The sequence below is a fragment of the Protopterus annectens genome, chromosome 13.part0 (assembly GCF_019279795.1).
Source record: "Protopterus annectens isolate FY-2018-M chromosome 13.part0, PAN1.0, whole genome shotgun sequence".
Lineage (NCBI taxonomy): Eukaryota > Metazoa > Chordata > Ceratodontiformes > Protopteridae > Protopterus > Protopterus annectens.
The window spans coordinates 1,347,251,273-1,347,264,239 of NC_056747.1; positions in this window are offsets into that span (position 1 = coordinate 1,347,251,273).

Here is a 12,967-nt window from a genome sequence, read left to right on the forward strand (position 1 = left end):
TTATAATGACATCTAGGATATTGTAACCTGTAGTCTGGGAAGGATTGATTTAATCAACACAGACCACATGAACAGAGTTAAGGAACCACCATACAGCTTTGCTGACAACTTGTAATGTTTATACACTTACAACTTGTTGGAAATACTTGACCCCAGAGGGTAGTAATATACTTTGTTGGTATGGCATGATAAGTGCCTGTATGAGAACTCCCACAACATATGACTTGCAGCACTGACAGAGGCAGACATGCCTTGTGTTTGCAATGGCTAAGTGCCTGTATGAGAACTCCCACAACATATGACTTGCAGCACTGACAGAGGCAGACATGCTTTGTATCTACAATGGCTAAGTGCCTGTGTGAGAACTCCCACAACATATGACTTGCAGCACTGACAGAGGCAGACATGCTTTGTATCTACAATGGCTAAGTGCCTGTATGAGAACTCCCACAACATATGACTTGCAGCACTGACAGAGGCAGACATGCTTTGTATCTACAATGGCTAAGTGCCTGTATGAGAACTCCCACAACATATTACTTGCAGCACTGACAGAGGCAGACATGCTTTGTATCTACAATGGCTAAGTGCCTGTATGAGAACTCCCACAACATATTACTTGCAGCACTGACAGAGGCAGACATGCTTTGTATCTACAATGGCTAAGTGCCTGTATGAGAACTCCCACAACATATGACTTGCAGCACTGACAGAGGCAGACATGCTTTGTATTTGCAATGGCTAAGTGCCTGTATGAGAACTCCCACAACATATGACTTGCAGCACTGACAGAGGCAGACATGCTTTGTATTTGCAATGGCTAAGTGCCTGTATGAGAACTCCCACAACATATTACTTGCAGCACTGACAGAGGCAGACATGCTTTGTATTTGCAATGGCTAAGTGCCTGTATGAGAACTCCCACAACATATTACTTGCAGCACTGACAGAGGCAGACATGCTTTGTATCTACAATGGCTAAGTGCCTGTATGAGAACTCCCACAACATATGACTTGCAGCACTGACAGAGGCAGACATGCTTTGTATCTACAATGGCTAAGTGCCTGTATGAGAACTCCCACAACATATGACTTGCAGCACTGACAGAGGCAGACATGCCTTGTATCTACAATGGCTAAGTGCCTGTATGAGAACTCCCACAACATATGACTTGCAGCACTGACAGAGGCAGACATGCCTTGTATCTACAATGGCTAAGTGCCTGTGTGAGAACTCCCACAACATATGACTTGCAGCACTGACAGAGGCAGACATGCTTTGTATCTACAATGGCTATGTGCCTGTATGAGAACTCCCACAACATATGACTTGCAGCACTGACAGAGGCAGACATGCTTTGTATTTGCAATGGCTAAGTGCCTGTATGAGAACTCCCACAACATATGACTTGCAGCACTGACAGAGGCAGACATGCTTTGTATCTACAATGGCTATGTGCCTGTATGAGAACTCCCACAACATATGACTTGCAGCACTGACAGAGGCAGACATGCTTTGTATTTGCAATGGCTAAGTGCCTGTATGAGAACTCCCACAACATATTACTTGCAGCACTGACAGAGGCAGACATGCTTTGTATCTACAATGGCTAAGTGCCTGTATGAGAACTCCCACAACATATGACTTGCAGCACTGACAGAGGCAGACATGCTTTGTATTTGCAATGGCTAAGTGCCTGTATGAGAACTCCCACAACATATGACTTGCAGCACTGACAGAGGCAGACATGCTTTGTATTTGCAATGGCTAAGTGCCTGTATGAGAACTCCCACAACATATTACTTGCAGCACTGACAGAGGCAGACATGCTTTGTATTTGCAATGGCTAAGTGCCTGTATGAGAACTCCCACAACATATTACTTGCAGCACTGACAGAGGCAGACATGCTTTGTATCTACAATGGCTAAGTGCCTGTATGAGAACTCCCACAACATATGACTTGCAGCACTGACAGAGGCAGACATGCTTTGTATCTACAATGGCTAAGTGCCTGTATGAGAACTCCCACAACATATGACTTGCAGCACTGACAGAGGCAGACATGCCTTGTATCTACAATGGCTAAGTGCCTGTGTGAGAACTCCCACAACATATGACTTGCAGCACTGACAGAGGCAGACATGCCTTGTATCTACAATGGCTAAGTGCCTGTGTGAGAACTCCCACAACATATGACTTGCAGCACTGACAGAGGCAGACATGCTTTGTATCTACAATGGCTATGTGCCTGTATGAGAACTCCCACAACATATGACTTGCAGCACTGACAGAGGCAGACATGCTTTGTATTTGCAATGGCTAAGTGCCTGTATGAGAACTCCCACAACATATGACTTGCAGCACTGACAGAGGCAGACATGCTTTGTATCTACAATGGCTATGTGCCTGTATGAGAACTCCCACAACATATGACTTGCAGCACTGACAGAGGCAGACATGCTTTGTATTTGCAATGGCTAAGTGCCTGTATGAGAACTCCCACAACATATTACTTGCAGCACTGACAGAGGCAGACATGCTTTGTATCTACAATGGCTAAGTGCCTGTATGAGAACTCCCACAACATATTACTTGCAGCACTGACAGAGGCAGACATGCTTTGTATCTACAATGGCTAAGTGCCTGTATGAGAACTCCCACAACATATTACTTGCAGCACTGACAGAGGCAGACATGCTTTGTATCTACAATGGCTATGTGCTGTAGGGCACACAAATCTCAGTGCTGCTGCCTCACAGACTTGCAAATTGCATGTTGTCTATTTACTGTGATGTGGATATTTATTTATTTATTTATTATTTATTTTATTTTATTTGCCATTTGTTAACCAGGTTGGTCTGGCTGGGCAGGTGCCCTTTTTCAGCAGAGACCCGAGGAGAAAATCTCCAATTACAGTACAGCATTTTTACAATCAATAAGGTATTTACACATACAATCAGATACAGCATTTAAACTATACAACAAGAGGAGATAGCACATTCCATAGATAACCTTGTTTTTCTTTTTCTTATTCTTCTTACAATGTATGGCAAGGAAAACAAATGAGCTAAACAATAGAAATAAGCAATCATGTTTCTTACAAGCACAGGAACCTCATTGTGAAATCAATAGTTTGGAGAGGGAAAATATTGACTTACTCCATAGTATAGAGGGGTGTACAGGTGTCAGAGAGAGTCATCCATTGTATAGAGGGGCATACAGGTGTCAGAGAGAGTCATCCATGGTATAGAGTGGCATACAGGTGTCAGAGAGAGAGTCATCTGTGGTATAGAGGGGCATACCAGTGGACCTACATGCTTACTGAAAGTTAAGGGTAGGTTTGTGATAATATAAAAATGCCCAAGCATTAGGCTGTTGAGCTGGATTAAGTATCTTACATAAAACATCAAGCCAGATGTTTCCAAGTTTCAAGCTGTCAGCACTGTCACCTGACTAAACCCATGAATTAACATTGCGACTTGGTTTAATACGGCTGCAGAGAAAAACAATAATGATGCACTTCTTCAGGGTGACGCGGCGATATGAAGATGAAGGAACAGACTTCTCATAGTCATATAAAACTAAGATAGAAAGCTTAGTGGAAGTAGGGTAAAAGAAAATAAAATGTCATAAAGGCAAAATAGACAGCAAAATTAAACTGAGCTCACATACAAATAGCACACAGAGCCATGTGACCCACTATTTCAGGAGTTTTTCCAAAAACTAAAAAATAAACCATGGACTCTTTGTCATATTAAGAATTCTGATCAATTCTCCATTCATAACTAACTTTTTATGTGCATGAGACATGGATGTCAAGAAATGTACCTCAAGAGCAGACCAAAGTGAAGCTGAACATGTGAATATTGGCATTTGTGCTGTGGACACACATCAAGTGAGTTTGGATTACAGAATTCACCTCATTCAAAAAGTAATATTAAAGGCAGGAAAATAAAAATTACAAGCTAATCCTTGTAGGTCTGTTTAGGAAGACAGTCTTGATTCTGCCTTCTGTTAGTGTGGTTTTTGAAATACACATATATCTTTGAGAGATGTGTAATCTTTAGCTGCTATCAGAGGTTTCAAATGTGTATCAAGTGATGAGCTATCCTGTGTTGCATCACTCAGTCTGAAAGTAAAAGCTGATGATGCTAGCTGTATGAATTGTGTGAATACTTCGTTATTTAAAAGACTAATAACCACAAAAAAAATCCACAAAAATGAAATGTCGCAAATCCAGATTAGATGTCTAGCCAATTTTTTTATTAAAATAACAAGCTAGAAACCAATTAAGACCTTTTGTCCCATTCAAAATGGGGATTCCTCAGAGTGGTTTCACTATGAAATAAAAGCAACACAGAAAAAAAGCAACTAAACAAGTAACAGTTAAGAACTATTCTAAAGCAAAATACATCCTATTAAACAATGGTTTGTCAAATTTCATTGCTCCCCAAAACCCTGAGAACACAGCTACCTATGCAGAATTATTCACAGAAAACCTATGCAAACATTTAAATGACTGCAATATGGTTGCAGTACCTACCAGACGTAACCCACATCTTATACCATAGATAAGCCCTACTGATGGAACCCTTACCTGAACAGAGTAACAGGTATATCATCATCACCATCATCCTCACCATCACCATCATCATCACCATCATCCTCAGCATCACCATCATCCTCACCATCATAATCACCATCACCATCACCATCACCATCATCACCATCCTCACCATCCTCACCATCACCATCCTCACCATCATCATCCTCACCATCATCATCATCCTCACCATCATCCTCACCATCATCATCATCGTCATCACCATCACCATCATCACCCCCCTTTTTCCCATTTTCTACATGGGGTTGGCGTGCCATGTCTGCTGTAGCCATCTCCCTCTATTCAATGCCACTATCCTACCATCTTCGACATTCATGCCTGACTGCCGCAAGTCTGGGCTCACAAAATACATCCACCTCTTTGCTGGACACCTTAGTTTCCTCTTGCTTTCCCAAACAGGGTACATAACAAAAGTAAAAACTCATGGCCAAAATCAGAAGGACCTCTCTCATTCAACTACACAAGAAACTAAGAGGTCTAATTAAGTCAAATAATGCCAGTTATGAGGTCAGGATAGCCTTCTGGCAAAGGACCATCAGAAGGCCTTCTTCAGTTACATCAGAAAGCTTACACTTAACACTCAGCAGTATACAGAACTAGTCATGAGTGGCACAAACTTGACTGACCAGAGTGACATAGTGACTCTACTAGCTGATATATTTTGCTGTAACTTCACCATCCACTCCCCCACTACTCCCTGTAAAATCCCTTCTAACTTATCCTCCCAAACTATCAACACGAAGCAGGTCCTGGTGGTGTTCTCTAAGCCCAGAAACACTGCTTCAATGGGCCCCAACAGTATCCTGAGTTCTTCTAAATAGTTTAAAACATGACCTAGCAGGACTAGTTGATGCTCTCTTCATCTACAGCCTCAGAACAGGTTACTTGCCCGGTGAATGGAGGGCCACAATGGTCACTCCCATCACGTGACATCAGGAACTACAGACCCATCAGTCTGACAAGTCTAATGTGCAAAGCCACGGCTGCATTTTCAAGGAAATGAGCATCAAAGACGTAGACAACCTACAGACACTGGACAAACCAAGGCTGGCTTGTTTAAGGGAAGGTCTTGCCTCCTCAACCTGTTAGAGTTCTTCACGATGGTCAGCAAGGTTATGGATGAGGGGAAAATAGTGCATACCACCTACTTTGAACTGGCCAAGGTGTTTGATGCAATATTCCACTCAGGTATTTTTGACAAGCTCTCAGAACAAGGTATAAATCTCTACATAACTTGCTGGATTACTGGCTAGATGGCTCACAGATAGGAGCTAAGAAGATAGGATCAGTGAAACCACCTCCACCAGGGGAGTACCACAGGGCTCCTTGTTGGGTTTAGCAGCTACTTCTTAGAAGTCACTGTTAATTTCAAACGCCTCTGGCTCACCAGGTTCAAAGATGACTGTAAAATTGGAGCTATCATAGATCACCCTTATGACACGGGCATCCTACAAGAGGGTCTAACACAAACAAATCACTGGAGTCAAAGCCATGGATTAAAACTCAAAATGAAGAAATGCATTATAGTTCTCTTGGGGAAAACATTCACTCCATTGAAAAAACACCCATAAAAGTTGACCTGGTAGTTGAGAATCTGGGAACATATGTAGAGTCTGGCCTTTGACCAACATGTAGCTAAGCTAGTAATAAAAACATTCTATGTCACCCAACCCATAAGCAGGGTATGGCATTCAGGTCCAAGGAAGTTATAATACCACTCTAGTCAGCCCTTTATCCATCATAGTGTACAATGCCCCCTTTGTCATGTACGTAACCAGGCACTTGCAATGATTGGAATACCCAGAGCTAAATCATGGTGAAATGGGGCCTTAGGCTGGATAATGTATTGTGCCCCCAGCACTCCACAACCCCCCCTCAGGCATTCTAGTGTCCCATTGCTTGGTTATTTCTCCACAGTTACCATAAACACCGTTCAATCCTATCGGTGCGCAGACTGTTTTCTTCTTTACTTCTACAGTGATTACAGATACTTAGATTTAAATTAAAGCTTTTATTTCAAATTTTATAGCACAAACACTGATGGACATTTGCTGAACAAAACAATGCAGGTTCACAATGAAAACAGACGTAGCATTAACAGTAAACTTCTCTAGCCTTGAAACTCACATTCATTGAAACAGCACTGAAACCAGCATTCAAAGAAAATACATCTGACCAGTTGCCAGTTAAATTTATCCTTGGGCTGTTTTCAAACCATAGGCCGCTTTTATAGATTTTAGCACCATGCATACATGCATGTGCTCTTTGATTCACCTTCCTGATTGTAATAAATTATATTCCATGTATGATACAGCACCACTTGTAAGAGTGTTTCAGATTTGTAGTTTTGAACATTTGTCCAGTAAGCAATGAAATAAAACATACGTCAAAACTGCCCATTTTGAGCATTTGAACCATAAAAGGCCATCAAACATATGTCATTGCCATCCAACAATATCAGCTGATATGCACAATCTCTGCAGAAGTAAAAGTTACCTGAATAATTCCACATTAAAGATGTAATTAATGAAGTGGTTGCTTCTGGCAAACAACTTTATATTTATGTGTTTCATATGCAAATTCAGTGTCTGCTCCCCTTGAAGAATAAATTGCCTATGCTACATTAAAAAAATCATAAGCTGGTAATAATGCAATAGAGAATGGATGACAAACAGACAACGGGTGCATAGTTACAAGGCATCTCATCCAAAGGACGACACTCTCAGAACTGCAGTACCACACCCCCCTTAAAGTATAATGCAGTATCACTAATCAATCTCATCTACAAAGTGTGGGAGTAGAACCAACAGACTTCTGCATTACATGCAAATACACTACCTGTTGTCCTACCTCACCAATCCATCTCATCTACAAAGTGTGGGAGTAGAACCAACAGACTTCTGCATTAAATGCAAATACACTACCTGTTGTGCTACCACCAATGCTTTCCAAGTGTCAAGCACAAACACTAATGACTAGAACTCTTTATTTTTTGACATTTGATTACCAGGAGAGTCTGACTGGGTAGAAGCCTATTTTCAGCAGATGCCCGGGGAGAAAAGCTGCAAATTATTTCAAAACATTTTAAGAACAATAATTTTACAATCTTCAAAAATAAAACAAAAACATTTGCAGTTTAAATAATTATAACAAATTAGACTAAATATAAAGACATTTGTTAAGAATCAATACAAGTAATATGACAGTCATTTAATATTTAGAGAAATTGTAGACAGTTTGTAGAGAAATTAAAGGTAAGTTAGTCTAATACAAATAGGCATTGCAATGTGAAGTGAGGGAAAAACAGGCATATGTTATATTTAGACAGAAAGTCAATGAAAAAATTTGATAGCAGTAAGGAAGTGAAGAAGGGAGAGGAAGGAGGTGTAAGGAATGAAAAGGTACTTGTTCACATTTAGGGATATAGTTTATCCTGATTTTGAGCAAGAACTGAGTCATATTTTAGCTAGGAAGTCTTTCAGAGTAGTTTGAAGGATGGGAGGGATGGTATTGAACTAATGGATGCAGTTAAGGAATTACAATTCTTAGCATCCTTCTATGAGTACAGATGATGCCCAGCAGATTTGCCAGGTTTGAGACAAACAGGAGTTTTTGGTCACTGGATTACAATGTTCGATTGGGAACATAGTTGTAAAAAATGATGTTTTAGTGCTGGACAGGCAGCTGGATGCTGGATAACATTAGTTGATGAGGCAGTTCTAACCAATTTAGGTTTTTTGGTGCTATACAGTGGTGGGTGATGAAAGGGGTATTTGCTGCAAATTTAGTCACTTGATTACAGCATTGTTCAAGTTTCAATTTTCATATTGCCTGAAGGTTAGTAAGGATGGGAGTGCCATAAAGAAGTGTGGGGAAGAGGTAAGTAGTAACAAATGTAGTTTTAGTTGCATAGCTGAGAAAGTTGTGGCTCTGTAAAGCATCCCTAGTTTTTGATGATTTTTTTCTTATGCAATTTTGTATATGCAGATTAAATGTTAAATTATCATCCACTATCACCCCTAGCAGTTTATTATGATAAGTGACTTCAGTGGTTGTATTATCAAGAGAGAGGACTTTAAATTATGTTTTTTCATAAGAGAAGGATTTGGCAAAAAAAGTAGTAGTTTGGTCTTTTTCAGGGTTGAGTATGACTTTTAAGTTATGAAGCCATGGTTTTCATAGCTGTTAAAGCTTTCTGAGTAATTCTTTGGAGGTGTACCATGTTGGCAGATGTCTAAATTAGAGTCGAATCCTGTGTATTGTATTCGGGCAGCCTGTTGTATGGCTGTAAGAGGGTATTTGTGAAAATGTTAGAGAGTGGACCAAGGATAGAACCTTGTGGTACACCTGTGGTGACTAGGAGGTAAGAAGAAAGCATGGAGTGCCATTTTACTGACTGATACCTATTAGACAGGTAGCTTTTGAACCACAGAAGGTTCGGCTGAGAGAGACCTACTGAGGACATCTGAAGTAGAAGTTTGCTCTGACAAGCTATGTTGAAGGCTTTAGAGAAGTTTAGAAATAAGGGAGAGACTAGTTTGCCATTATCTCTAGCTGTATTAACAGTATCTATATAGATTAGAGGGCAGTGCTAGTACTATTGGAATGATGAAAGACAGGAGTTCTTCCTGCAGAAGATAGTCTAGCAATTGTTTCTGAATATATTTTTCAAGTATTTCTGTGAGGGGAGAAAAAATTGCTGCAGGTCTAAAGTTATTAATGTCTGCTGAATTTCCTCCTTTGTGCAGAGGGATAATGTGTGACTTTTTCCAGAGACATGAAATGGGGGATTCCTGGATTGACCTATTTATAAGGCTTGAGACAGGATAGGCAATGCTATTTGCTGCTATTTTAGGTACTCACTTGGAAGGTCATCAGCTGAAGAAGAGTATGGTTTAAGTATGTTTAAGGGTAGTTTTATATAGGAGTTTGAAGGTGAAAGTCTCTTCCCTTGAAGCTCATAATTCCTTGCAAATATACTAGAACTCACAATTCCTTGAAAATACAAAGAAACTCATAGATTGTGTAGAGGATTTGGCTCTTGTCACCTACAACTAAGGGGCAGGGTTTGAGCCTGGTTGCTGTAACTAACACACACACACACACACACACACACACACACACACACACACACACACACACACACACACACACACACACACACACACTCACGCACACACACACACACACACACACACACACACACACGCACACACGCACTCACGCACACACACACACACACACACACACACACACACACACACACACACACACACACACACACACACACACACACACACACACCTCTAAGTCCTTACCCCTTTGTCTGGAGCTCGTTTCACAGAGTTCAACACCATAACAAAATCGGAGCTCATTTCTTAAAAAATTGCATATTCCAGTTTAAACACGTGTATGTCATCCTACAGATGTTACTAAGGATGCACTCTGCATCTGTCCTTAAACAATAAATGCAACACAAGCAGAGTACTTTCTTAAAGTAGAAATGTAAGTTTGTGGTGCCACCCCAAACCTGTGGACCATAGGCAACTGCCAATGCCACATAGTGCTGGATCCATCTCTGAGAACTACCTCAAAGGTTCCTCACCGGGAGAATCCAGGGTATGAATACCCTGTCCTATAGCCCTATCTCTATGCTCAGTCTCCAACAGTTACTGAGAGGCAAGCTGTACCTGGGATATAAGGCATCCTCAGATCCAGCTCTGATGGATCTCTTATACATCTGCAAACCACATAGCTTCAGAAACACTAGATGCAAGGATCTGAACTGTGCCTGTGACATAAATAAACTATGCTGGAGAGACTGATATGTGTCTCAAATGTGTCTCAAATAATCCCCACACTATGGAATGTGTCTCAAATAATCCCCACACTATGGAATGTGTCTCAAATAATCCCCACACTATGGAATGTGTCTCAAATAATTCACACACTATGAAATGTGTCTCAAATAATTCCCACACTATGGAATGTATTTCAAATAATCCCACACTATGGAATGTGTCTCAAATAATCCCGACACTATGGGATGTGTTTCAAATAATCCCCACACTATGGAATATGTCTCAAATAATCCCCACACTATGGAATGTATCTCAAATAATCCCCACACTGTGGAATATATTTCAAATAATCCCCACACTATGGAATATGTCTCAAATAATCCCCACACTATGGAATGTATCTCAAATAATCCCCACACTGTGGAATATATTTCTAATAATCCCCACACTATGGAATGTGTCTCAAATAATCCCCACACTATGGAATGTGTTTCAAATAATAACCCACACTATGGGATGTGTCTCAAATAATCCCCACACTATGGAATGTGTCTCAAATAATCCCCACACTATGAAATAATCTCATCTTTGACCTTATTCAAATGAAACCTTAATTATTACATGAGAAATTGCAAATTCAACTTTGGTCTGGCCCCATGTCTGTGATGGACAGAGGTCAACAGTAAATAAATTAATCCCCAACTAACATATCCCCCACATAACCCTCAGCTATCTCCTCACTAAGATACTCCACCATATGGGTGTCCAAGGTACTCGAGGACAAAAGGGAGTTGGTTTATAAAGATCCTGGTGGTCATTAGCCTAGTATGAACCTTTGAACATATAAACCTATTAAGCTACGAAAAGATTTGCTCTCAGTTTAATTCTTTCTCTGGTGTAAGGCCTATTTATAAAGCAGGCTTACAGAAGGAACCAGCTACTATCAACTCAATCAAATGGGGCCTTGATTTAACATCTCATCTAAAGGATGGATTGAAATTCTGTATAATTTCAATAAAATGGTCTGTTGATGGAGCCACAAAAAGTTGAAAGAACAAAATTTTGGTATTTTGATTTAGTAGTTCTGATGCTGCGTGTTTTGCCGATGTGCAAAAGGTTCATCAAAACAGGGTTCAGGGATGGCTTGTACGCCAGGACAGATCACCTCTCAGTAGTTTGTGTGATACAGAGTAAAGAGACAGGGCCTTGAGGTGTCAGAGTTGGATGTTTTAGTTACTCCGTGTATTGTTTGTAAGGAACATTTGTGGATATTCAGTTGCTCTTTGTGTCTGTTAAAGTCCATACTAAAGGTGGCATTGCACTCTGTAATGGGTCTGATGAGGGCTGAATACAGTGCTACAATGATTTCTCTGGACCTAGATGCCACGTCCTTACTTATACGTCTACCTTGGATACATGTTTGTCAAAGGCTAGGCTGCTATCTGTATATATTCACAGAACCCTAACTAGTGAATCAACGTTTAGGGATGTTTTATTAATGACATAATTACCCTGAGGTGCTGATCCAAGAGGTACTGTTGATCATTTCTTTGCATGGTACCTGAACCCATGGGCTTGGCACCAAGTATTTGTCTTTGTTAGACCTTCCTGAAGGATGTTCTTATCTTGTGTGGGGGTGGGAGAACAACTAACAAAGCTGCATTTTCCAGCTTGTCATTCAAACATGGGTTTCATAGCTAAGTACTAGACTAGCTGCCCTTGTGGGCCATTTTAAGCCTAGCCGATTAATCTCAAAAGCGAGACTCAAATCCTGTACCTTGTATTTGTGAGGCAAACACCTTAACCATCACACCAGTTGAAGCCTGATACCCAGAAAAAGGCCTGCCCAAAATAGTTTTGCAGATAGAGGCCTGAAATTCAGGTAAGGGCCTGTTCAAAAGAAGAATTCCACAGGCTTAAAAAGAAAGAAGACTCAACCCATGGCTGGACTGGGGCATCAGTGAAGTCATGGGGCTTAAACAATGCCAGAGACACTGGAAAGGAATGCATACCTGATTAATTCTAGTGAGCTAAGTATTATAATTTAAGTTTAGGAATTATTTTATTTGTCTACATTTATCTATAATATATATATATATATATATATATATATATATATATATATATATATATATATATATATGAAAAGAGAGAGCGAGTGAGAGAGCTAGATATTGATATATCGATTCCCTCCTTAAAATCAAATACGAATTCGACTATCAACTGTTTAGTCATTCATTTATGGTCTGATAAGCAGCTGGTTGACAGGTGTCCAAGACTGGATAACTTCTGGGGTTGGGGCATATGCCTTAAGTCTTTAAGTTGGTAGAAGATTTAGAACCATACCTCTCAATGTGTAAATGCAAAAAATCTGGACAATGTTAAATATAATGGAGGGGATAAAGGCCCACAAATAGGGACAATTTTTAAATATTATTCTTTTAAAATCATAAAGTTGCTATACTAACAGATTTTGTATTAGTATGTATTTTATGAACAGTATAAAGTTTGAAATTCAAATGTTTTTCATTATTAAATGA